General features: G+C 43.6%; 2 protein-coding genes across 8 annotated transcripts in view; one reads left to right on the top strand and one right to left on the bottom strand.

Annotated features, from left to right (window-relative positions):
- The window catches only part of CBY2 (chibby family member 2), a 96,222-nt gene that overhangs the window by 61,765 nt on the left and 10,287 nt on the right, over nt 1-24,170 (bottom strand). Inside the window, exon 3 of the mRNA XM_042460761.1 lies at nt 12,601-12,604. The gene's annotated coding sequence lies outside the window, so the exon portion shown is untranslated. The remainder of the gene's footprint in view (nt 1-12,600; nt 12,605-24,170) is intronic.
- LOC121927159 overlaps nt 1-24,170 on the top strand; it is an 89,071-nt gene that overhangs the window by 56,034 nt on the left and 8,867 nt on the right. Inside the window, exon 9 of one of the 7 annotated variants that reach the window (XM_042460771.1) lies at nt 17,308-18,476. The exons of 5 other annotated variants lie outside the window; for them this stretch is intronic. The gene's annotated coding sequence lies outside the window, so the exon portion shown is untranslated. Of the gene's footprint in view, nt 1-17,237; nt 18,477-24,170 lie in introns of those variants that run through there. One more of the 7 variants, XM_042460767.1, reaches the window with a different exon arrangement.

The raw sequence follows: 24,170 nt of genomic DNA, 5'->3' as shown, positions 1-24,170 counted from the left end.
TTAGTTCTGACTTCACTCAGTGCAGGCATGCAGCCTTGGATGTATTCAAGGTAATGCAACCTTCACCAGAAAAAGCTCTAATCCAGCCCTGATCTCAGTGAATGTAAAGAAAGCAAAGTCAGAGAAGAGATGCCAGTTCTGTCAGTATAGGAACCGTTAGAAAGAAGGGACATAAGTGAAGGAGACAGAATGTCAAAAGAAGGACAGGTTACTCACCTGTAACGGTATTTCTTTGAGTGGTCATCTGCGAATACATACAAATGGGTTTCACTGCGCCTGCGCAGTGCTGTTCGGATACTTCTAGAATCACTGGGCAAAGTACACTTTGCAACATATAGAAACTTTTTGGCAGTAACCCCGCCCCCCTCCTATAAAGCCCCGGTTCCCACTCTTTTCCCCAGTTCCAAATTTTTTCCCGCCAAGTAGGCGATGCAAGACAGAGCCAAAGTAAGCAGGACACCGAGGGGAGGATGGGCGGGATTTGTATGTATTCGCAGATGACCACTCGAAGAAATACCGTTACAGGTGAGTAACCTGTCCTTCTTCTTCATGGTCTCTGCGAATCATACAAATGGGTTTAGACTGACAAGCTTAGGTCTACGGCGGAGGGAGTGTCCTGAAACCCAAGCTATGGTAAACCAGAGGTAATCTTTATCACAACAATAAAGCTGTGAACCATAAAAAGTCAGTCATGTTTTTTGCACAACAGATCAAATGCAGGTATAACATAGTCAGGCATAAGCAGGTATGTAGGGTCACGCACGACCACACCCCTTGGTGTTGTGCAAGCATAAACACAGTTGAAGTGAATAATACTGTGTAAAACCAGAGGATGAAATATAAGGTCATGCAAGACCAACCACCTTGAAAGTGAACACAAGAGAGCACTTTATAGAATAATTGAAAGGTAGCCCTCGCATAAACATGGTACAATCCACAATAATAAAGCACTCAATGCAATCCCGAAACCAACACAGCCCTCCCAAAGGCTGCGTCCCGAATGGCCCTGGTGTCCAACCTATAATGCTTTATAAAAGTCAATGGCTGAGACCAAACGGCTGCTTTACACACGTCAGTTAAAGGAATGCCAGCCAGAAAAGCAGAGGATGCCGCAACCGCTCTAGTTGTATGCGAGCGGACCCTAGCCGGTACCGGTTTCCCCGACAGTTCATAACAGAGGTGGATGGTGCTAGCCACCCATTTCGAGAGTCTCTGGGGCGACACCGGCAAACCCTTCCTTGGTTCCGAATAACATAGGAAAAGTCTTTCGGAACGACTCGAACCCCAAGTTCTGTCCAAATAGAAAGCCAAAGCTCTTCGAACGTTTAGCATATGGAGGTTGCGCTCCTCCAAAGTTGACGGGTTCGAAGCTAAGGTTGGCAACACAATGTCCTGACACATGTGGAAAAGGGAGACCACCTTAGGGAGGAAGGTGATATCAGTCCGGAGCACCACCTTGTCCTTGTGGAACCGGAGGAAGGGTTCATCCCTTCGCAGAGCACAGAGTCCCCCTGCCCGACGAGCCGAAGTGATGGCCACCAGGAAGACAGTCTTCCAAGTTAAAAGTCTTAAGTCTGTTGTGGCCAAGGGCTCAAAGGGCTTGGACTGGAGCGCAGCCAGCACAACCTCCAAGCTCCAAGCCGGGACAGGGGCCGAGACCTGGGGGTAGAGGTTATTACACCCTTTCAAAAAGTTCTTTACCAGAGGGTCCCTGAAAAAAGAAGGCAAACCATCATACTGAAAATGCGAACAAATAGCAGACAAATAACATTTGATGGATGCGAGGCACAGGCCCGCCTCCACCAATGACATCAAAAAATCAAGCACCACTGGCACAGTGATGTCTTCTGAAGATAGATTCCTTTCAGCAAGGAATGAGAGGAATCTTTTCCACTTGGAAGCATAGGACCTCTGGGTTGCAGGCCTATGCGCAGCACGGATCACCCTCCGCACTGAGAGGGGCAGCGACGTCAACGCCGGAGCCTCCAAGCCACCATCGGCAACGAATCGATGTCGGGATGTTGAACTCTCCCCTCTTGGAGGGTGAGAAGGTCTGGCCTCGGCTCCAGTCGAAGAAACTCGCTGTTGGAAAGGCGCAGGAGCAGCGGGAACCACGGCTGCCTCGGCCACCACGGGGTGATGAGGATCGCGTCGACTCCCTCTCTCGACATCCTGGACACTACCCTGGTCAGCAGCGGAAACGGGGGAAAGGCGTAGATCGTTTCCCGGGACCAATCGAAGGCGAATGCATCTCCGAGAGGACTCTCGTGTCACACCCGAGAACAGAACTGGGGACAATGGCTGTTGGAGGCTGTTGCGAACAGGTCGATCTGGAGAGCTCCCCACCGGCAAAACAGGTCGTCGACTGTTTCCGGATGAAGCCTCCATTCGTGGCAGGTTGATGTCCTGCTGAGGTGATCTGCTAAGATGTTCTCCTCTCCTGGCAGGTGAATCGCCTGGAGGAGGATGTCTCTGTAGATGCACCAGTCCCAGGACCTCAACGTGATGTCCAAGAGAGTTCTGGATTTGGTGCCTCCTTGTTTGTTGACATAATACATCACCGTTGTATTGTCTGTCCTGAGCAGAATCACCTTGCCTGTGATGGTGGATTCGAAAGCCTTCAAAGCCTTTTCGACAGCCAGCATCTCTAGCGCGTTGATGTGGAGAGCACACTCCTGTTGCGACCACTTCTCTCTCACGCATAAGTCCAGAAGATGCGCACCCCAGCCCTCTAGAGATGCATCTGTCATCAGGGTCATCTGTGGCTGAGGGTGGGCGAAGGGCATACCTGCGCACACGTTTTGGGAGTCTAGCCACCATTCGAGAGAGGCGGTCACGGGTCTCGGTACGGTGAGCCATCTGTTTGGGGAGTCTGTCAAGGGGTTGAAGACGGAGAGAAACCAGGACTGAAGAGGCCTGAGGCGCAACCGTGCCCATGGAGTCACAAATGTCGTCGACGCCATGTGTCCCAAGGCGACCTGGATGCTCCTGGCCTTGACCCTTCTGTGCGTGCGAACGGCGCGCACTACAGTGGACAAAGCTTGGAAGCGGTCCTGAGGAAGATAGGCCGTAGACTCTTTGGAGTCGAGAACGGAGCCGATGAAACGGACCTGCTTGGACGGGGTCAAGTGGGACTTTTCTAGATTGACAACAAGCCCCAAGTCTGACAAGAGGCGTAGGGTGAAGTGAATTGTGTTCTGAAGCTCCCCTCTTGATGAGGCTGTCAGTAGCCAGTCGTCCAGATATGGAAAAACACTGAATCCCCTCTGATGGAGGTAGGCTATGCACTTCGTGAAGACTCGAGGGGCTGTGGCCAAGCCGAATGGAAGCACATTGTAGTGGTAGGCGATGGAGCCGATGGCGAAGGCGAGGAATCTGCGGTGAGACTCCCTTATCCCCACATGGAAATAAGCGTCCTTTAAGTCCACCGTCGCGAACCAGAGGTCCTGATGGAGCAAAGGCAAAATGGAAGCCAGCGTTACCATGCGAAACCGTCTATACCTTAAGAAGGAGTTGAGCTCCCTTAGATCAAGTATGGGTCTGGTTCCCCCATCTGGCTTTGGTACCGTAAAATACCGAGAGAAAAAGGCCCTGGGCCATAAATCGGGAGACAAGGGTGAGATGGCCCCTTTTTGCAGGAGGGAGCACACTTCGTCGAGAAGGGTGCCCGAGGGGGCAGTAGAAATAAAAGCTCCGGTGGGCGCGAGCTCTTCGAACTTGAGGGTATAGCCCCTTCGGACGATGTTTAAGACCCAGGAGTCGGAGAAAATAGAGGCCCATGTGGTGGCAGAGGGCCTAAGAATGTTGAGAAAGAACAAATTAGGAGAGGCGAAGTGCGCTGGGGATCTTCATGCCCTCTTTTTTCCCTGGTCTGGCTCCTGTCGGCAATTTTTACGGTACCGAGACTGGTTGCGACGGCCCGAGGAAGAGGACGGCTGGGAGGGGTAGCCCTGTCGCTGTGAACCCTGTTGGTGGAACTGGCGTTCCTGATAGGGAGGCCTCTGGAACTGACCTTGATGATGTTGCCAAGGACGAAGGCGTTTGCGGAAGGAAGAAGACACCGGTGTAGACATGCCATGTTTTCGAGCAGCCGCCTTCATCCGAAACTTTTTGTTGAGCCTCTCGTCCGTGTCGGCATGGAACAAGCCGGAGCCGTCAATAGGCATGTCTTCAATGGTAGACCTCACACTCTGATTGAGGTCGGAGCCCCGGAGCCAGGCATGTCTCCTCAGTGCAATAGAAGCCGACATAGCTCTCCCAGTGCATTTGGTGACGTTTCTGGCCGCGGTGATCAGCCAGCTCCCAATAGAATGGGCCTCATCCCTGATTTCGGTCAAGGTCCGTTGCACCTCATCAGGGACGTCCGGAACTATCGGGGAGATGCCCTCCATTAAAGTCTGGACGTATGCCCCCATACAAGCTGTATAATTGGTGGCTTTTGATGCCAACGCTCCCGCCGTATACGCCTTTTTAGCCAGGGCATCTATCTTCCTGGCTTCTTTATCCACCGGGGAGGTTGTCTGACGTTGAGTGGAGGTCTGCTGGGCGCCCTCCACGATCGCAGAGTTCTGGCGAGGATGAGATATGAGCCACGGAGCACTGGGGGCAGAGACCTTGTATAGTGACTCTATCTTGCGAGGAGGCCCAAGGAGTGAAGAAGGAGAATCCCAGGAACACTTGAGGATTGTTTCTAGGGATGGGAGAAATGGAACGCATGGAGGTGTTGGGACCCGGCCATGGACCCGGCGTTCCACTGGGTCTGCTGCGTCCGCATCAGGGTAGACCAGTTCAATGTCCAGAGCCCTGGACATTTTGATAACGTGTTCCGCGAAGGAACGCACGTCATCTGATGGAGAAGCGGCCTCCGGGTAGTGAAGATCCTGTGGTGACTGGCATGGGGGGGTCTTCGACATCTGAAGCTTCCACGTAACCGACCGACGCGTCCGCCTCGGAATCGGAGGAGTCGACCTGAAGAATGACCTTAGACCTGGGCCTGTCCGCTGGCCGTGGTGCGGACTGGATCAAGGCCGCTCTGGAAGCGGGTATGGGGTCCGAACGCCCTTCCTCCCGGCGTGGGCCTTCTTTGGGGCGATCACGGGGGCGATCACGTGAAGACACTCTGGACATCGCGACCTCCTTCGGCACCTTAACATAGAATTGGTCTGCCTCGGAGTCGTAAAATAGTCCATCATCGACCGGAGCCTGCACTGGAGACAGGGGAGCTGGCGATGGAGACCTCGGGGGTCGATCAGCCTGTACCGAAGAACGGAGTGTTGGAGATGGAGACCTTGAGGGTAAGCCCCTAGAAGGAGACCTTGAGAGTCTATCACTGGTGTCCTCATCATCCGAAAGGAGGAAAGGAACGGTTGCCGTCGCAGAAGGTCCCGGAATCGAAGAAGGTTGATCAGCATCCCTGGGAGATGGTCTCTCGGAAGCAACCAGCGGGATGTCCCGCCTTGGGGATTCCATCCGGGGACGAGGGCGAGCCAAACGCTCCGCCTTTTTTGATGCATCCGACTTCTTAGACGGGGAAGGATGAGGCTGATCCTTGGTGTGCTTAGCCTTCTTAGCAGCTTTAGCCTCCGACGCTGAATCCGATGTCCTCTTCTTCTTGGAAGACCCGGGCTCCCGCGGTGCATCGGGAGGGAAAAAAGGGATAGGCGACTCCGTGAGCCTTCCACCCGACCTGGGTGTATCTCCCTTGTGGGAGGCTGACTTTGCCTTCGAGGAGCTCTCCCTAGCTGGATCCGAGCCGTCCTTCGGATTCGATGGGGCCGCCTTACGGGACTTGTGTTCCGAGCCTGCCCGCGAAGCCTTTGCAGGGGTCTCTTGCCCTCGAGATGAGGTCGAGGCGGCGGCCGTACCCACAGACCCAGATTTGTGCGGGTGCTTGGTGGGTTTGGAGGTGGCACTGGGCCTTTCGGGGCCACGGGCCACATTAGAATCGGAGATGGGCTCCCCAGAAATAGAAGCTGTCGACGGCGGAGCAATTGCCGGGCCATCACGGGTGGAGAGGGCCAGGGTAGAAACAGGAGCCACAGGGGCCGAAGACGGACGAGGATCCCCTTCCCGCATCTTACCCTGGGCTATCGCCGATGTCAGACGCGATTCCCGGTTCTTCCTAGCCTGGGAAGACATAGATTTGCAGAGAGGACAAGCCTTGACATCATGGTCCTTCCCAAGACAGAAAAGGCAGGAGGTGTGGGGATCCTGCACCGGCACCTTTCCCCCCGCAGACATCGCATTTCTTAAATGGAGGAGACATCGTTGCTGAAGTTCGACAAAGCAAAGACGAAATCCAATAAACAAATCAACAGTCCAAAAGTCCAGTTATACGGGGGAAGAAGAAACGCCAAAGTCAAAAACAGTCCGAGTCAAAAAACCAGTGATCCAAAACCGAGCAAACACGAGCGAAGTTCTAAACAGCAGCCAAACGCGGCGGAAAAAATGGAACTGGGGAAAAGAGCGGGAACCGGGGCTTTATAGGAGGGGGGCGGGGTTACCGCCAAAAAGTTTCTATATGTTGCAAAGTGTACTTTGCCCAGTGATTCTAGAAGTATCTGAACAGCACTGCGCAGGCGCAGTGAAACCCATTTGTATGATTCGCAGAGACCACGAAGAAGAAATATAATTGTCTCATTCAGTCTATTCCAATGACAATCCGTATTTCCAAAGGTCACACGATCTCCATGAGCACTGCAAATTCTGCTGCTGTTTTACATGACATTATTAACATGATCTGCTCAGTCTTATTTTCCCTTCTGCCTGTGCAATGTTTTCCCTTAATGGGGAAAATCTCTGTTTTTGGAGTGGGAAGAGAGTCTTATAATGTCGCTGTTATGTTTCAGTAGTTAGAGCTAACATAATGTTTTGGCTTTTGTTTGGAGGAGTTGCTGAAACTACATGGCTTCCTACATCAGGGTGCATGCACTGCTATAACATTTGCCCTCTTCCTCATTCAGTCAAATGCACAGAAAGTCTGTTTCATAATTCCAATTGCAGCTTATATCAGGAAAGCAATGATTCAAGTAGTAACAGGTGCTCTGTGTCTGGGGAAAAAACTGGAATGGCTGGAAGTTTACCCAGCAATTAGGAATACAAAAGACATTCTAGGCACTGCTACCATCTATGCTTCCACGGATAGTGTCAGGTCTGGAAGAATTCCAAATAGCAACCCTTCAGGAGAAGTGAAACCTCATGCAGAACTCACCAAATACTTAATCTATTACTCTACCCACAATAGTTCCATCCTGGATTAAGTTTTAGCTTGTTTATTGAAAAATCCAGACCAGAAATTTCTTCAAAAGTATAATACGTAGAGGTATGAGCAGATTGAAATAAGAGGTAGAGCTACATGTGTCATCTCAATAGTGACGATGCTTTAGCACAGTGTTTCTTAAGCCATCTGATATGGGGACCAGCAGGGTTTTCCATCACCCCAATGTATTAGGGACCAGCGTTATATTTATGTTAATTGGCTGCAACTGCTTTTTGCTTTCCTGGAAACTTGTTACAGAATGGAAGCCAATAACTCATGGATTGGCACCAGTCTATGTACCATTACCTTGAATAGTGCTGCTTTAGCCTATTATTCTGGCTGACTTCCTTCACTTACTAAAAAAGTATAGAAAACCAATAGGAATGTTATGGAGTCCGAAAGGCCAAAACCCATGGAATGAAACAAAGGTTCTCTTGCATCACACTTAGTTCCCCCTGCCAAAAAGAACTGAGCCCCTATAAAGCTATACCTGCCATATTCCACTTGCCCTGAAGACCTTCTTCCAAAATGAATGAATTTCTCACCAAAAACCCGCAGGAAATAATCATGGAATCATAGAGCTGGAAGAGACCACAAGGACCATCCAGTCCATAGAATGATAGAATCATAGAGTTGGAAGAGATCACAAGGGCCATCCAAATTCTTGCCATGCAAGAACTCTCTATCAAAGGATACCCAACAGATGGCCATTTAGCTTTTGTTTAAAGACCTCCAAGGAAGGAAACTCCACCACTCTCCGAGGGAGAATGTTCCACTGATGAACAGCCCTTACTCTCAGGAAGTTCTTCCTAATGTTGAGATGGAATCTCTTTTCCTGTAGCTTGCATCCATTGTTCTGGGTCCTGTTCTCCGGAGCAGCAGAAAACAAGCTTGCTCCCTCCGCAATATGACATCCTTTCAAATATTTAAACAGGGCTATCTCATACCACCTCCGAACTTTTTCTTCTCCAGGCTAAAGATCCTCAGCTCCCTAAGTAGTTCCTCATAAACCATGGTTTCCAGACCCTTCACCATTTTAGTCACCTTTCTTTGACATGCTCCAGCTTCTCAGCATCCTTTTGCGTTATCCTTTCCTTTCATAATTTATTTTTCCTCCCTTCTTTTTCTGCATAGTTTACACTTACCTACCTACTTCCTCACAATTCCTTTATGTATATATATATATTTTCTTACTGCCTTCTATCCTTCTCATTCTCTGTTATTTAAAAACATCCTTCTTTGTTTTTCCCTCCAATATTATACTTCTTTCTCTTTCTCTATCCTCTTTTGATAGATGGCTTTAGCATTGTAACTAAAAGCCTGACAGCAAAAATACTATTATTCTTAGAATCTAAAGATAAGACAAAAGTACAGTTGCTTGTTTATCTGGGAAAGGAACTCTGCATATGATTCATTGCCTTGTCCACCCAAGCAAAGTTTTTCCCTAGCATTAAGCCAGGGCAGTTAAAGCAGTCTCAGACTGGATTATTTCTGCAGTGTGTTTTGGACCACAGAATCATAGAGTTATAAGAGAGACAAGAACCATCCTGTCCCAACTCCATTCAGTGTAGGAAGACACAATCAAAGCACTCCAACAGATGGCCATCCAACCTCTTTTTGAAAACCTCCAAAGAAGGAGATTCCACCATTCTCCAAGGCAGCATGTTCCGCTATCAAACAGCTCTTACCATCAAGGAGTCCTTTCTAACATTGAAATGGATTTTTCCCTTGTAGTTTGAATCCATTGCTCTGTGTCCTGGTCTCTGGAGCAGGAGAATACGAGCTTGTTCCATCCTCAATATGACATCATTTCAAATATTTAAACATGGCTATTATATCACCTCTTAACTGTCTCTTCTTCAAGCTAAACATACTCAGCTCCTTAAGCCATTCTTCACAGAGCATGGTTTCCAGACCTTTCACTATTTTGGTCACTCACCTGTGGACATGCTCTAGCATGTCAACATCCTTCTTGAATTGTGGTACCCAGAACTGGACACAATATTCCAGGTCAGGTCTAACCAAAAGGTTAGTAACCAACAGGGTACTATATTACTTCCCTTGAATAAGACACTATACTCCTATTGATGCAGCTCTACATGGGGCAACCCTTGTACCAAACCCGGAAGCTGCAATTGGTGCAGAATATGGCAGCCAGATTGGTCGCTGGTAGTTCCAGGTCAGACCATGTAACACCTATTCTAAAAGATCTTCACTGGCTGCCTATTCGCTTCCGAGCTCAATACAAGGTGTTGGTTTTGACCTATAAAGCCCTAAATGGCTTGGGCCCAGGGTACTTGGAGGACCGCCTCTCCCCATATAATCCGCCTCGCACACTCAGAACTTCCGGGACTAAACTGTTGGAGGTCCCTAGGTCCAATCATGTGCGGACCTCACAGAGGGCTTTTACTACTGCTGCCCCTCCCCTCTGGAATAAGCTCCCTGCAGAGCTTCGTTCCGCCGCCTCATTAGCTGTTTTTAAAAAACAGTTAAAAACATACCTATTCCGTCTGGCCTTCCCACCTTAATTTGTTTATTTATTTTCCTGCCCTCTTCCTCTCCTTTTCCTTTTGACCCTGGATCGATGTTTAATTCTTATTTTCTTCTGCCCCTGCCATGTGATTTTTCAATTTTATTGTTTTCCTGTTCCTGTTTTGTAGTAATGTTTTTAACTGATTACTGTATTGGATTTTAACTTTGTATTGTAATGTTTTTTATATTTTGTACGCCGCCCTGATCATATTCATGGAAGGGCGGGATATAAATAAAATTTATTATTATTATTATTAGAATTGTATTGGTTTTCTTAGCTGCCACATCACATTGTGGATTCATATTCATCCTGTGGTCCAATAAGACTCCTAGATCCATTTTGTATGTAATGTCATCAAGCTAGGTGTCATCCATCCCATATCTATGGACACAATAGTCCAGGTGAACTAGACACAGTATTCCAAGTGAGGTCTAACCAAAGAATAGAGTGGTAGTATTACTTCCCTTGATCTAGACACTATATTCCTATTGATGCAACCTAGAATTGCATTGGCTTTCCGAACTGCCTGCATCACATTGATGACTCATGTTCATTCTTTTGGTCGACTGGGAATTCCAGAACTCTTTTGTATGTATATCCATCAAGCCAGATGCCATATGAGCATTCAATTTTTCTGCCCAAGTGAAGTATCCTACATTTCTGTCTGTTGAATTAATTTTCTTAGTTGTGGCCTAGCTTTCTAATAAAGTCATTTCGATGTCAGATCCCATCCTCTGGGCTATAAGCAACCTCTCCTAATTTAGTGTCATCTGCAAATTTCATAAGTCACTGACAAAGATGTTGAATAGCACTGGCCCCAGGAGAGAACACTGTGGCAGCCTGCTAGTCCCATCTCTCCAGGATGAGGAGGAGCCATTGTTGAGTAACAAATCCACCTAACAGTTGCATTGTATAACTCACATTTTACTAGCTTTGTTTCAAGAATCATCATGAGGGAGCTTCTCAAAGGTCTCACTGAAATCAAGGCGGGATACAGACCGCCCAAAAAGGGCGGTCTGCTGCCGCTGCCTTTTCCACCAGTGGAAAACTGCAGCAGATAAACCGCGCGGTTTCCCGCAGGCAGAAAAAGAACCCGCAAAAAGTGGGTTCTTTTTCTGTCGCACTTGCAACACCCGAGTGCTAAGTGCCAGTCACATCAAAATGGTGGTGCCCATGTGTACAGGGCGCCGTCATTTTGACGTACGGAGCACATACTAGGGTTAGGGAGCGTCTGAATGGTGCACGCTCCCTAACCCTAGTACCACCGCCACCACACCACATTTTGCCCATCTGTAACGGGCCCAAGATACTCTATTTCCACCACATTTCCCTCATTTGCCAAGCTTGTGGCTCTAAAAAAAGAAAAGAAATAAGATTATTCTTTTTTGAGAAACCCATGTTGACTTTTTGTGATTATGGCATTCCTTTCTAAATATTTACAGACTTTCTGTTTAACGATATGCTTTAGAATCTTTGCTAGTATTGATAAGGGAGGGAATTGTTTGGGTCCTCTTTTTCCCCCTTTTTGAAGATGAGGACAGTATTTGCCCCCCTCCAGTCTGCTGGGGCTTCTTCTGCTCTCCAGGAATTCTCAAACATTATTGCCAGTGGCTCTGGGATTCCTTCTGGCAGTTCTTTTAAAACCTTTGGATTTTGTTCATCTGGTCCTGGAGACTTGGAGTAATTTAGATTAACCTTAGCTCAATTTAGCTGAGTTTTAGCTCAATTTGAAAGTTCTTTAGATATCCATTCTAGTTTCTTTAGAAACATCTTTCTTCCTGATGGGAACTGTTTGAAATTGTGCTTTCAGTATCTCACTTTAAAGAAACTCCCATCCTTCATTAAACCTATTCTTTATAGTATTCCTGATCATGGGATCACCACCAGTATTTCCTTGCATTTACTGAAATCAGTTTTCTTAAAGTCTAGAATGCATGCCTGACTATGCTTGGCTTCCCTTTCCACTAACAAACTGCAGGAGAACATGGTCAGTCCCATCTAAGGATCCCACCACTTCTACCCATTCAACCAGATCCTCACCATTGGTTAGGATCAGATCTAAAATAGCTGATCCCCTAGTTGCCTCTTTCACCTTCTGAACAATGCAAGATAAGTGAGGAATTTGTTGGACCTAAGATTTTTGGCTGAGTTTGACTTCTAACAAATATCAGGATAGCTGAAATCCCCCAATCTCCTTTCTGAATGTGTGGTCAACTGTTCCACAAAGTCCCCGTCCTCAGTTTGACTTGGAAGTCTGTAGTAGATCCCAACCACCACACCTCTGTTGTTTTTCTCCCCCTTAATTTTTGCCCAGATGCTCTCAACTTGGCGTCCAGGATTTAAGTCACAGATCTCTTCACAGGTGTACACATCCCTAATGTATAATGCTACTCCACCTCTCTTCCTGTTGGTCTATTTCTCTGAAATAGGTTATATCCATCTGTTACTACATTCCAATCGTGAGTTCCGTCCCATCCCATCAGATTTCAGTGATGCCTATTATATTCTATTAGCTTTCCTGTGCTAAGAGTTCAAGTTCATCTTGTTTATTTCCCATGTTCTGAGCATTAGTACAGAGACATCTAATACCATGGGCCATTCCCCCATCTGCCTTTTAAGTTTTTCCCTCCAACTGTTGAATTCTTGTGCTATTTGCCTTGTTCTCTGTATAACATTTGGGCTATTATCTTGATGAACTCCAACCTGCAAGAATACTGTCTCCCTCCCACACATCACTCACTTTAAAGCCCTCCTGATTAGATCTTTTAGATACTTAGCAAAAACATTGCTGCTAACTGAAAGGTGCAACCCATCTGTTGCCTCCATGAAATTATGTGCCATGGTCCAGGAAACCAGTGGCTCCATTCACCTACCCAGTTGTTCACCTCCATTATTTTTCTCTCCTTTCCTGTCCCATGCCTTTCCACTTGATGGACAGATGAAATAACGACCTATGCATCCAGATCCTTCAGCTTCCTACTTCAGCTTCATAATCCCTTGTGATATTCTGAAGGCTATGCATTGAAGTATCATTTATTCCCACGTGGACCAAAAGAAAGGGATAACTGTCAGCGGGCTGGATGAGTCTTGTCAGCCTTTCCATTACATCATGGATTTTGCCACAGCAAGACAGCACACTACTTGCAACTTCTTGTCAGTCCCGCAAACTACTGATTCTGGACCACCACATGCCTCCTCTGCAGTTTGGCAAGGGCCATTCCATGTTCCAAACCTTCCAAGTTCTCATGCACATTCTGTGAAGAATAACACTGCTGCTCTTCTTGCTTCCCCTCATTATTACTGATAAGGGAGAGAACTTCAAATAGACTCTGCAGCTTCAAATTCATAGAATGATGCCTGGCCGTTCTCCTACATGCCACATGCCTCCAGCTGTCCTTCCCAGTGCATGGGAACTGACCTCCACCCCAGATATGTTCCCTGTGTGTTTCTCAACTAAGATAGTCTTCTCCACTCTGTCCAAGAAATGCTCATGCTCACTAAAATCTTGCAGAGTGGATAAATGGGCCTTAAATTCCTGGACCCTTTCTTTCAACAGGAGAACCAACTTGCATTTGGTACAGATGAAGTTACCCACATCATTCGGCAAAAACACAAACATGCCCCAGCTGTTGCAGGTGATTGCAGAAGCTCCCTCACTGTCTACATTCAGAGAAAGAGAAAAAGCAGAACTGGAATTCATCCACAAACTATAGTCCCTCAGCAATAGATTGAGCAAAGACAATGGTTTCCTGACACACTACAACACTATCTGACCCCATCTTCATGGAGGTGCCCTACATTTGTCTATTCCTCTCACCAGAGGCTAGTCCTATTGGAAAACTGGGTCTGCAAGTTCATCTCCATGCACAAAGGATTTGTAATTTGAATTGACATCCTCACATACCAATGGCATGTCTGTACCTGACTTCCACTCCACCAAATGCATCTGAGGAAGTAGATTGAAGTCTACAAAAGCTCATGCTGCCAATTTCTTAGGCCTGGTATAGATTGGCGCTTGGCGCCAGCCTGGGCCCAATTGTAGGGCTTGGGAGAGCAGAGCACCCACATGCTCCCGAGCCCTACCACGCTGTCAGGGCGCCATCATGACTCAGCGCCATCCACACGGGGGCCGCCATGATGATGTACACGTAGCGCCATGTCCAAATGGCACTGTGCCGCGTGTATGTCTACGGTGCACATGAGGGTGCCAATGGGACCCCGGACGCATCCCAGAAAGAACCCAGGTTCTTTTTACTCCTCATGGAGGCTGCGACATTTGGTTGGTGTGGCCTCCATCCAGGGTAAAAAGGGTTTGTTCAGCCCCTTACTTCCATTTATTAGGTTTGTTAGTTTGCCCACTTCCATTAAATCCAGCAATTTGTTGATTCATTCTTTTATAAATGGTACCTTCCTTTTTCCAATATTTTGTGTAGATCCATCTTGCTGCTGTAACTATATAACAAATTAAAGTATTGTTCTCTCTTTCAATTTTATTTTCTAAATCTATCATGTTCAGAAGAAAGAGTTCTATACTATGAATACTATATTTGGTTTTAAAATCTTTTGCATCATCCCATTAATTGTTAGCTAATATTTCCTTGCCTTTCTACATGTCCACCAAAGACAATAGAAGAAACCCACCTGTTTTCTACATTTCCAAGATTTATTGTTTAGATTTTTAATATATTTTAACCAATTAGGCTAAATGATGTAGAGATGTATACCATCCATACTTTATTTTGAATATTTTTTTTCTCAGATCATAGCAGCTGCTGACCTTTAGGAATGAGGATTAAATTACAATTATAATTAAAACTTGAAATGATAACCAGGATATTTTGAAATAAAAACATCATCTTGGGTATAATCATCATTTTAAGTACAGATATTCTTCCTAATGGGGATAAGTTCATTAATTTCAACTTTTCCAAATTATTATTTTTTATTTTCTATCCATGTTTTTTCATAATTATTTTCAAAAAGTTCTGAATTCTTCTTTGTGATATTTATTCCCAAATGCTTTATTTTCTTTTCACTTTTAAATCAATTTTCTCTAATAATTCTTGTTCTTCTTGTGCATTCATATTTTTGGTTAGCACTGCTGTTTTGTCCTTATTTATTTTAAAACCTCCATATGATCGAAATTCCTCTACAGCCTCCACAATCTTTGATACACTTTTTATCATATTTCCAGGGGGGGGAACAGATCATCAGCATATGCTTTAACTTTATAGTTTTGTCCTTTAACTCTAACTCCATATATTTCTTTTTCATTTCTTATTTTCCTGTTTAAAATCTCTATTATATTTAAAAGGTGATAGGGAACAATGCTGTCTAGTCCCCTTTTGTATCACAATAAATATTATTTTTCTTGATTGACTGTCACTTGAACTGTTCGTTTTTCATATATTTCTCTTATTCAGGATGTAAAGTTTTCACCACAGTTCTTTTTTTAAATAGCATTTCAAATAAAAAGTGCCAGTTGACTCTGTCAAGATTCTTTTTGCATTGATAAATATCATAGTCAATTTTTAGCCTATTTGTTTCCCAAAATATTCAATCATATTTAAGACAATATTCCCATGTAGTTGTAGTTCTCATATTCCCATGTATTTGCTTCCCTGGTTTAAAAAAAACCTAGCCTGGTCCTTATTATGTCCTTTAGAATTTTCTTAAGTCTTTGTGCCAATGTTGCCACAAAGATTTTATAGTCTGCGTTCATCAGGGAAATCAGTTTGTAATTACCAGGTTCTTTGGGATCTTTCCCTACTTTATGGATTAGTGCTATATTTGCTCCATTCCAGGTGTCAGGTTCTCACCTGATCACTAACCCAGTATCCAGCTGGGAGGGCCTGTACCCATGTTGGGCCACTGTCATCCTTCAGCCAGGTTTCTGTGAAGCATGCCAGGTCAGCTGCCTCATCCTTGAGGAAATCGTGGATTATGTGTGCTTTATTTTTAACTGACCTAGCATTATAGAGGTGCAAGGTGAGCTTTTGTGGGTGGCTTGGTTCACTCTCTAGGCTCCTGAGGATGGCAGGGCGACTGAAAGGTAAGACAGGTGTTAAGTATCTCTCTCACCTTCCCCTGTAACAACATGCCACCCTACCCTCACCATATCTCCTTCTGAAAGGACAATTCAAATTGCCATTTCCTTCATACATTACACTTTAAAATAGAAAATAAAAACACATTAAAACAGCTCTAAAAACTACTAGAAAATGGTTCCCAGTCTGTATATATATAGTTAGTAGAACTAAGTAGTTGGCTAGTCCAGTATAGCCCTACTCTCACTAAGATGATGCCTTATAGCCAACTAGATGGTACCAGGCTATGCTTCCACCACTACCTAGTCTTACAGCTGCCTCTCACACTGCCAGCTGGTTCATTAGTATTATAAAAATACTATCAACTCATATGTACCCGGTATAAAATATTTCTAATGTACAAATGGGGATTCCAACATGCAACACAACACAGGACACATCTAAAACTCTCAACTAGCCATTCCCATCACTTAGTCCTTCCAGCTTTGCAGCTACCATAAAATACTGTCCAGGCACCAAACGAGTGATGCCCCTTCAGGCGCTGCCTTGGGCTTCTGCTGCTGATATAGTCTGAAGGCCATGTACCCTGCAAGCAGTTGGTGTTTAAGTAAGGTGTCTGGTCTCAGGGGTAAGGCTGGTGTAGTTCTTTTTAGCACCACCAACATGCTGTCTTGAGCGTCTGCTGCTGCTACAGTTTGCAGGCTATGCAGCTTAGCTCCATGTCATCCATCTCTGTCATCATTACTCTAATTAGGCAGATAACCATGGACACTGGACCCTTGAAGTGGGACTCTTTAGGGACCCCTAGCTCCAGTTTCCCTATCCCTGGTGAGAAGAGTGATTCTTTTTGCCAGCAGCCACCTCCATTCCAGTTTGGGGGTCTTAGAAGATCCCCAAACCATCCTTGCTCATTCTGTCCCAAACCAGAAGTCTCATTGTTTGATGCCTTTGTGTAGATATCAATATTCCATTTTCCATATGATTATCTTGGAATGAATATATATGATGTTTAAGAGCCTTATCGCATGACAAAAGAAAGCCAAGATGGAGCAGCAGAGATCTGGCTTTCTCTTTGTCTTTCCGCATGCTGTTGCAGCACTTTTGTTCTCCTTCCGTAGGGAGATGATTCTAAAGGTGTTCCTTTTGCCAAATGGATTTTGCCAAACAGAGAGGCATGGAGAAAGCCACTTTTCTGCTGCTCCATCTTGGCTTTCTTTTGTTAGGCGATAAAGCTCTACATTGAGGGAAAGATAGCTATTTTTAAACACATACATAATTCAAACAGCCTCTTTCCTATGCTGTATTATTTCTTTCAGCATATTTCCACAATGAACATTTTACAAAGTGCTTGACTGTTAATGGACATTTTTTCCTCTGCTTTCTTATGCTTTATCCTCAGATTTGCCATACTGTTACGCCTGTGAAGAAATACTATCCTGATGGAAAGATATTCCTTCTTTTCTTTCCAGATGGAACAGGCCAGGTTTAATATCCAAAGAAAAAAGTACTGAATAGCATGCAACAGAATCCACAAGGGAAAAAAAAGGAGATAAGTTTGTTTATTGGTCCGGCAATTTATCTTTTTATCAGTCCAACAAACAGAGAGTTTCAGCTTCAGATTTTCTGCTGCTGATTTCTATATATGGCCCCTGAAGGCCAGTGAAATAGCTACACAGGCCAAAACAAATTGGACTTCTTTCAAAATAAAATAAAGACCATCTACAGGGCCTTTGAAGACTTATCATCCCCACCCCACCGTGGAACAAGTATAATATCCTGCAATAACTAGGATTTTAGACAGAATAATTAATAATTTGGAAGGGTGCATCCAGAATGATTAATAAAAACCAGACAGTCCTATAACCTGGCACTTTTCAATCAGTCTGGATGTGCCCAATGCTTTAGCACAATTTTTTTTCCTCACTGAGAAATCAACTACTTGTTACTTTGCTATCCATCATTAATGAACCATTGCCACAAAACTACAAGAAAAGAGCAATAAATCCCAAGTAGATAGTGATGGGAGATACAGTGACATTCCCTCTATCATATCCAACTATTTTTTTTCTGGGCTAACATATTTGTAAGAGAGTTCTGGTCACTGTATAATTGAAGCTGGTGACAGGTTTCCATCTTATTTATCCAACAGAAAAAATGGTCAATATGGTCTCCCCCCCTTTTAAGTTTACAGTCTTATTTACTGCTGTTATTTATCGAAGCTACATCTTTATGTCTTAATTCTACTACTTCCTGAAAGCCTGAAGTCTCTTCTTGTGCTGTTTACCATTGTAGACACTGTAGAGTGGCAATTATGGGGTAAAATTTATATATTTGTTTTATAAGGGTTGGAAAGGTTCTTTTCATTGTCCAGATTATTTGAGAGACAGTATCACCCCATGTGAACTTGTTAGAGCCCTAAGAACTTCAGGAGGTGGCTTTTCCTTGGTCCCACCACCATCGCAGGCTCACTTGGTAAGGACATGAGAGAGAGTCTCCTCAGTGGTTCCTTGCACCTTCTGGAACTCCCTTCTAAGGGAGGGGAGGCTGGCCCCCTTCCTCTTTGCCTTTTGATGGCAAGTAAAAACATTTTTATTCATGAATGCATTGTTAAAATCACGACAGGGTGGTTTTTATATTGGGTAGGTGTTTTAGATTATGTATTTTAACTTTGGATGTTTTCAATTTTAATTTTATACTGTTATTTTAATTGGTTTTTTAAAAATGTTTTAAAGTGTTTTTATTTTGTGAGCCGCCTTGGATCTCTATTTGGGAGAAAGGCAGCATAAAAATGAAACGAATAATAATAAATAAATTGTTTAAACTTGTTCCAGAAAAAATGTTACATATTTTTATTTTTAATAAATAACATTTAATTTTAAGAAAGAAAATCTTTGATCTTGATGCAGTGGATCTCATTGTTAACCCTCTATGAACAGAAAATATCTAATTCCATTTAAACCAAGGAATGTGAAAGTAATTTCTAGATTTGATATAAACCGGCAGGGGCTTGGACTGGATGGCCCTTGTGGTCTCTTCCAACTCTATGATTCTATGATTTTATACTAAATAAATAATAAATAAATAAAAAGTTTATTTATATACCGCCTTTCCAATAAGATCAAAGTGGTTTACAAAATTACAAAAAATACATAACACATAAATGATTAACATAAACAAATAAATAAATTACCTAAATAGTACATAATGTATACAAACTAAAATTCCACCCCTGATCCCTTAACTAAAATACACCCATCATTAAACATTAAACAAAATTACACAAACAAAGCAATATTAAATAAACTCAAGTAACAAACATAACATAGTACCAAGATAAAAAAGAAAAGAAAAAAATATGAATAATACAAAATATAATACAAAGCATAACAACATATAACCAATTAACAATAATCAAATCTACACTAGGGAGATAAAAAGTTAAGTACATAAAATACATAAACAATTTACATAAACACATGGATAATAATACAAACCTATACAAACTAAAATTCCATCCCTCATCCTTTACAATGCTCTCATTTATATGCTTATAATAGGAATCTAGTAAAAAGATTTTTGTTGTTGCCATTGTTGGGTGCTTTCAAGTCTTTTCTGACTTACGGTGACCTTAAAACAAACCTACCAAAATTTATTCAGAGGAGTTTGTCGTCTTAAATAAAATAAATAGCCTCCCTCTGAGGTTGAGAGCATGTGACTTGCCCAAGGTCACACAATTGGATTCATGGACAAGCTGGGAATTGAACTCATGTCTCCAATGCTCAAGCCACTATGCCACACTAGTCTCTTTTCATCCTATATTTCAGAGATTTTATGCAATCTTACATGTTAATACTCTTGTAAGAAAATAGTTTTTTGTGGCACAGAATCCTTGTTTAATTTTGCAAAAAACAACAAACAGGAAAAAAAATTAGTGTCTTGCAAGATAAGAGACAGCATTCCCTCCAGCCCTTATGACTAAAGTAATATGTGAAAAGCAATCAACAGATTATTGTTTAAAATTCCCTAATAAGGATTAACAGAACAAGTTAAACATTCCAATAATGCTAGTGCTAATGTAATTAGTTAATAAGTGGTCAATTTTAGCTCTGTATCTGTAAAGAATATTACAAAATTAAGATGAAACACAGCTCTTAAGATGTTTTACTTTCCTTAGCTCTTAATCAGCTATCCATCAGGTAATGTTGCTATCCTCATAACATATGTAAAGGACAGTCAGTTCACATACATCATCCTACGTGACAGCAGTTCCCATGAAGTTCAGGCATTCTTTACAAATCAGGGCTATGCAGCATGTTACCATCAAAAAGGAACTATATGGTAAGTAGTAACACAGCCTTCAAGAGCTCCTTCCAAATGAAATTGCAGTAATAAGTTTTTGTAAAATAATTGTAATAGCTTGACTGATTTTTATATCATTTTTTAAACCTGAGATGTAAAATTTCATATTTCTAGACATAAAGATGTTCAAATCTTATTTCAATTGCTCAGAACTAGGTGAATTATTATCATCTCTCTCTTTCTCTTTCATACATATACACGCACACACAGATGTAAAGAATATTAGCAATTTTCTCATCCTCAGGTAGAAAGTGTGTTTCAAGGCACCCTTCAACCACGAGTTCTTTCATTCCTACATTTTTGTATTGAAATCTTTTGTATTTGTAGACACACATGTATAACCTTATTAAGAGAAATAGGCCAAACAGGAAAGGAGGAGGAATAGCACTATATGTCAGAGATATTTACACCAGTGAAGAGATCCTGGACATCCATCATGGAAGCCAGGTGGAGAGCATCTGGGTAAAAATTAAAGGGGAGGGAAACAACAAGGATGTTACGGTGGGAGTCTACTACAGACCCCCAAGTCAGACTGAGGAATTGGATGATGCCTTTCTAGAACAGATGACCACACATTCAGAAAAGAGAGATGTAGTAGTGATGGGCGACTTCAACTATTCCGATATTTGCTGGAAGTCAAACTCAGCAAAATCCTCAAGGTCTAGCAAATTCCTCACTTGCCTGGAAGACAATTTCATGGTCCAAAAGGTGGAAGAGGCAACAAGGGGGTCAGCTATTTTAGATCTGATCCTAACCAACAAGGATGACTTGGTTAATGGGGTGCAAGTGGTGGGATCATTAGGTGGAAGTGACCATGTTCTCCTGGAGTTTGTAATACAGTGGAAAGGAGAAGCCAGGCATAGTCAGACACGCATCCTAGACTTTAGGAGAGCGAATTTCAGTAAACTTAGAGAAGTATTGAGGGCGATTCCATGGTCAGAAATACTAAAAGATAAAGGAGTTCAGGATGGATGGGAGTTTCTCAAAAGGGAGATACTGAAGGCACAATTTCAAACAGTTCCAGTGAGAAAGAAAAACGGGAGGTGTCTCAAGAAACCAGGATGGATGACTAAGGAACTTTCAACCGAGCTAAGTTTGAAACGGAACATGTATAAGAAATGGAAAAAGGGGGAAATCACAAAAAAGGAATTCAAAGAAATAGCAGGCATGTGTAGGGGTAAAGTCAGAAAAGCTAAAGCACAGAATGAACTCAGACTTGCTAGAGAGGTTAAGAACAATAAAAAGGGCTTTTTTGGATATGTCCGCAGCAAAAGGAATAAGAAGGAAATGGTAGGGTCACTGCGTGGAGAAGATGGCAAAATGCTAACAGAAGACAGAGAAAAGGCAGAATTACTCAACACCTTCTTTGCCTCAGTCTTCTCAGAAAAGGCAAAGGGTGCTCAACCTGAGGATAATGGAGCAGAGGACAGAATAGGGGAATTTCAGCACAGAATAAGTAAAGATATAGTAGAGGAACACCTTATTAATCTAAATGAATTTAAGTCTCCGGGACCAGATGACCTCCATCCAAGGGTATTAAAAGAACTGGCAAATGTAATATCGGAGCCATTGGCAATAATCTTTGAAAACTCCTGGAAAACAGGAGAGATCCCAGCAGACTGGCGGAGGGCAAACGTTGTCCCCATCTTCAAAAAGGGGAAAAAAGAGGATCCCAACAATTATCGTCCAGTTAGTCTGACATCAGTACTAGGAAAGATTCTGGAGCAGATCATTAAACAGAGAGTCTGTGAACATCTAGAAGGCAATGCCATAATCACAAAAAGTCAACATGGGTTTCAGAGAAACAAGTCATGCCAGACAAACCTAATCTCTTTCTTTGATAAAATTACCAGCTTGGTAGATGAAGGGAATGCTGTGGATATAGTATATCTTGATTTCAGTAAGGCCTTTGACAAGGTTTCCCATGACATTCTTGCAAACAAGCTTGTAAAATGTGGGCTAGACAAAGGAACTGTTACATGGATCTGTAATTGGTTGACCGGCCAAACCCAAAGGGTGCTCAACAATGGCTCCTTTTCATCCTGGAGAGAAGTGACCAGTGGGGTCCCACAGGGCTCTGTCCTGGGCCCAGTGCTATTCAACATCTTTATCAATGACCTGGATGACAGAATTGGGAGCATACTTATCAAATTTGCAGATGACACCAAATTAGGGGGAATAGCTAATACCCCAGAGGACAGGATCAAAATTCAAAATGACCTGAATAGACTAGAAAGCTGGGCCAAAGCTAACAAAATGAAATTCAACACGGAGAAATGTAAGGTATTGCACTTAGGGCGGAAAAATAAAATGCACAGATATAGGATGGGTGACACCTGGCTGAAGGAAACTACGTGTGAAAGGGATCTAGGAGTCCAAGTAGACCACAAGTTGAACATGAGTGAACAGTGTGATGCGGCAGCTAAAAAGGCCAATGCTATTTTAGGCTGCTTCAATAGAAGTATAGTGTCTAGATCAAGAGAAGTAATAGTGCCACTGTATTCTGCTCTGGTCAGGCCCCACCTAGAATATTGTGTCCAGTTCTGGGCACCACAATTCAAAAAGGACATTGAGAAACTGGAGCGTGTCCAAAGGAGGGCGACAAAAATGGTGAAGGGTTGGAAACCATGCCCTATGAGGAACGACTTAGGGAGCTGGGGAGCCTGGAGAAAAGAAGGTTAAGAGGTGATATGATAGCCCTGTTTAAATATTTGCAAGGATGTCATATTGAAGAGGGAGCAAGCTTGTTTTCTGCTGCTCCAGAGAACAGGACCCGGAACAATGGATGCAAGCTACAGGAAAAGAGATTCCACCTCAACATTAGGAGGAGCTTCCTGACAGTAAGGGCTGTTCGACAGTGGAATGCACTCCCTCGGAGGGTGATAGAGTCTCCTTCCTTGGAGGTCTTTAAACAGAGGCTGGATGGCCATCTGTCAGGGATGCTTTGATTTGGATTTCCTGCATGGCAGGGGGTTGGACTGGATGGCCCTAGTGGTCTCTTCCAACTCTACGATTCTATGATTCTATGTTTTTTAAAATTACATCCCTGAATTTAACTGATGGCCAATGCGGTTAAATCTTGCATGCTGTTGTTGTTGCTAAGAGACTTATACTCCAAGACTGGAAAGATAAACATCTATTTTTCAATAGTCAGACGATCTTACTGCTTCAGTGCTCAGGAAGATGTGCTTTATAAACATCATAATGTGGAAAATGTATTTTTGGAAATACAATCAGCACTTTTTTGGGGGTTAGGGATGCAAGACCCCTGCGAAAATGGGGGGGAAACCCGTGAATAAGTGGGGGAAGGCGGGAGGGGCATGTGCATGCTTCTCTTCCCCCTCCTATGTGTGCATGCTTCTCCTGCCCTTCCTTGTGCTTTAGCTGGCTTCCCTGAGTCAGCCATCAATTTTCAGGGGTTTGATATTCATGATCTGAGTATTCAAATACTCAAATATTTGCTCATATCCCCCTCCCCATGTTTTAGCCTGCTCAGGCAAGCCAACAAAAGCACGGAAGAAGGCACACCCTTCTGGACTGCTCCTTCTCTCCTGGGCTTTATTCCCTGAGGGTAAAAGCCTAGGAGGGAGGATGAGGAGGAGCGCATGCATGGACAAACTCGTGAATACTCAGATCCGTGAATGTTAAACCTGTGAAAGTCAAGGCCCAACTGTTTCTGATTTATACTATGTAAGACTCTAGATGCAATTAAAATACTGAATGTAAGCCCTGAACAGATGAAATATGAGTTATGATCCCTTAGTATAGTATAAGTTTATTTTTTACCCCTGCGATGTACCACAGATACCATGTGCCTTATAAGAATACAGGCTATTCTTTGTAAGTGATAATATGCAGAATGAGCTTACTAGATGATCTTTGGGGTTAATAATAACAATATACAGTAATTTATTTATATTCCACCTTTTCCCAGAGGAATCAAGACAGATTACAACAGAAATGAAATAAAGCA

Source organism: Sceloporus undulatus, chromosome 3 (genome assembly GCF_019175285.1).
Source record: "Sceloporus undulatus isolate JIND9_A2432 ecotype Alabama chromosome 3, SceUnd_v1.1, whole genome shotgun sequence".
Taxonomy (NCBI): domain Eukaryota; kingdom Metazoa; phylum Chordata; class Lepidosauria; order Squamata; family Phrynosomatidae; genus Sceloporus; species Sceloporus undulatus.
The sequence above is the reverse complement of the archived record's forward strand: the minus strand, read 5'-3'. Positions and strand labels throughout refer to the sequence as shown.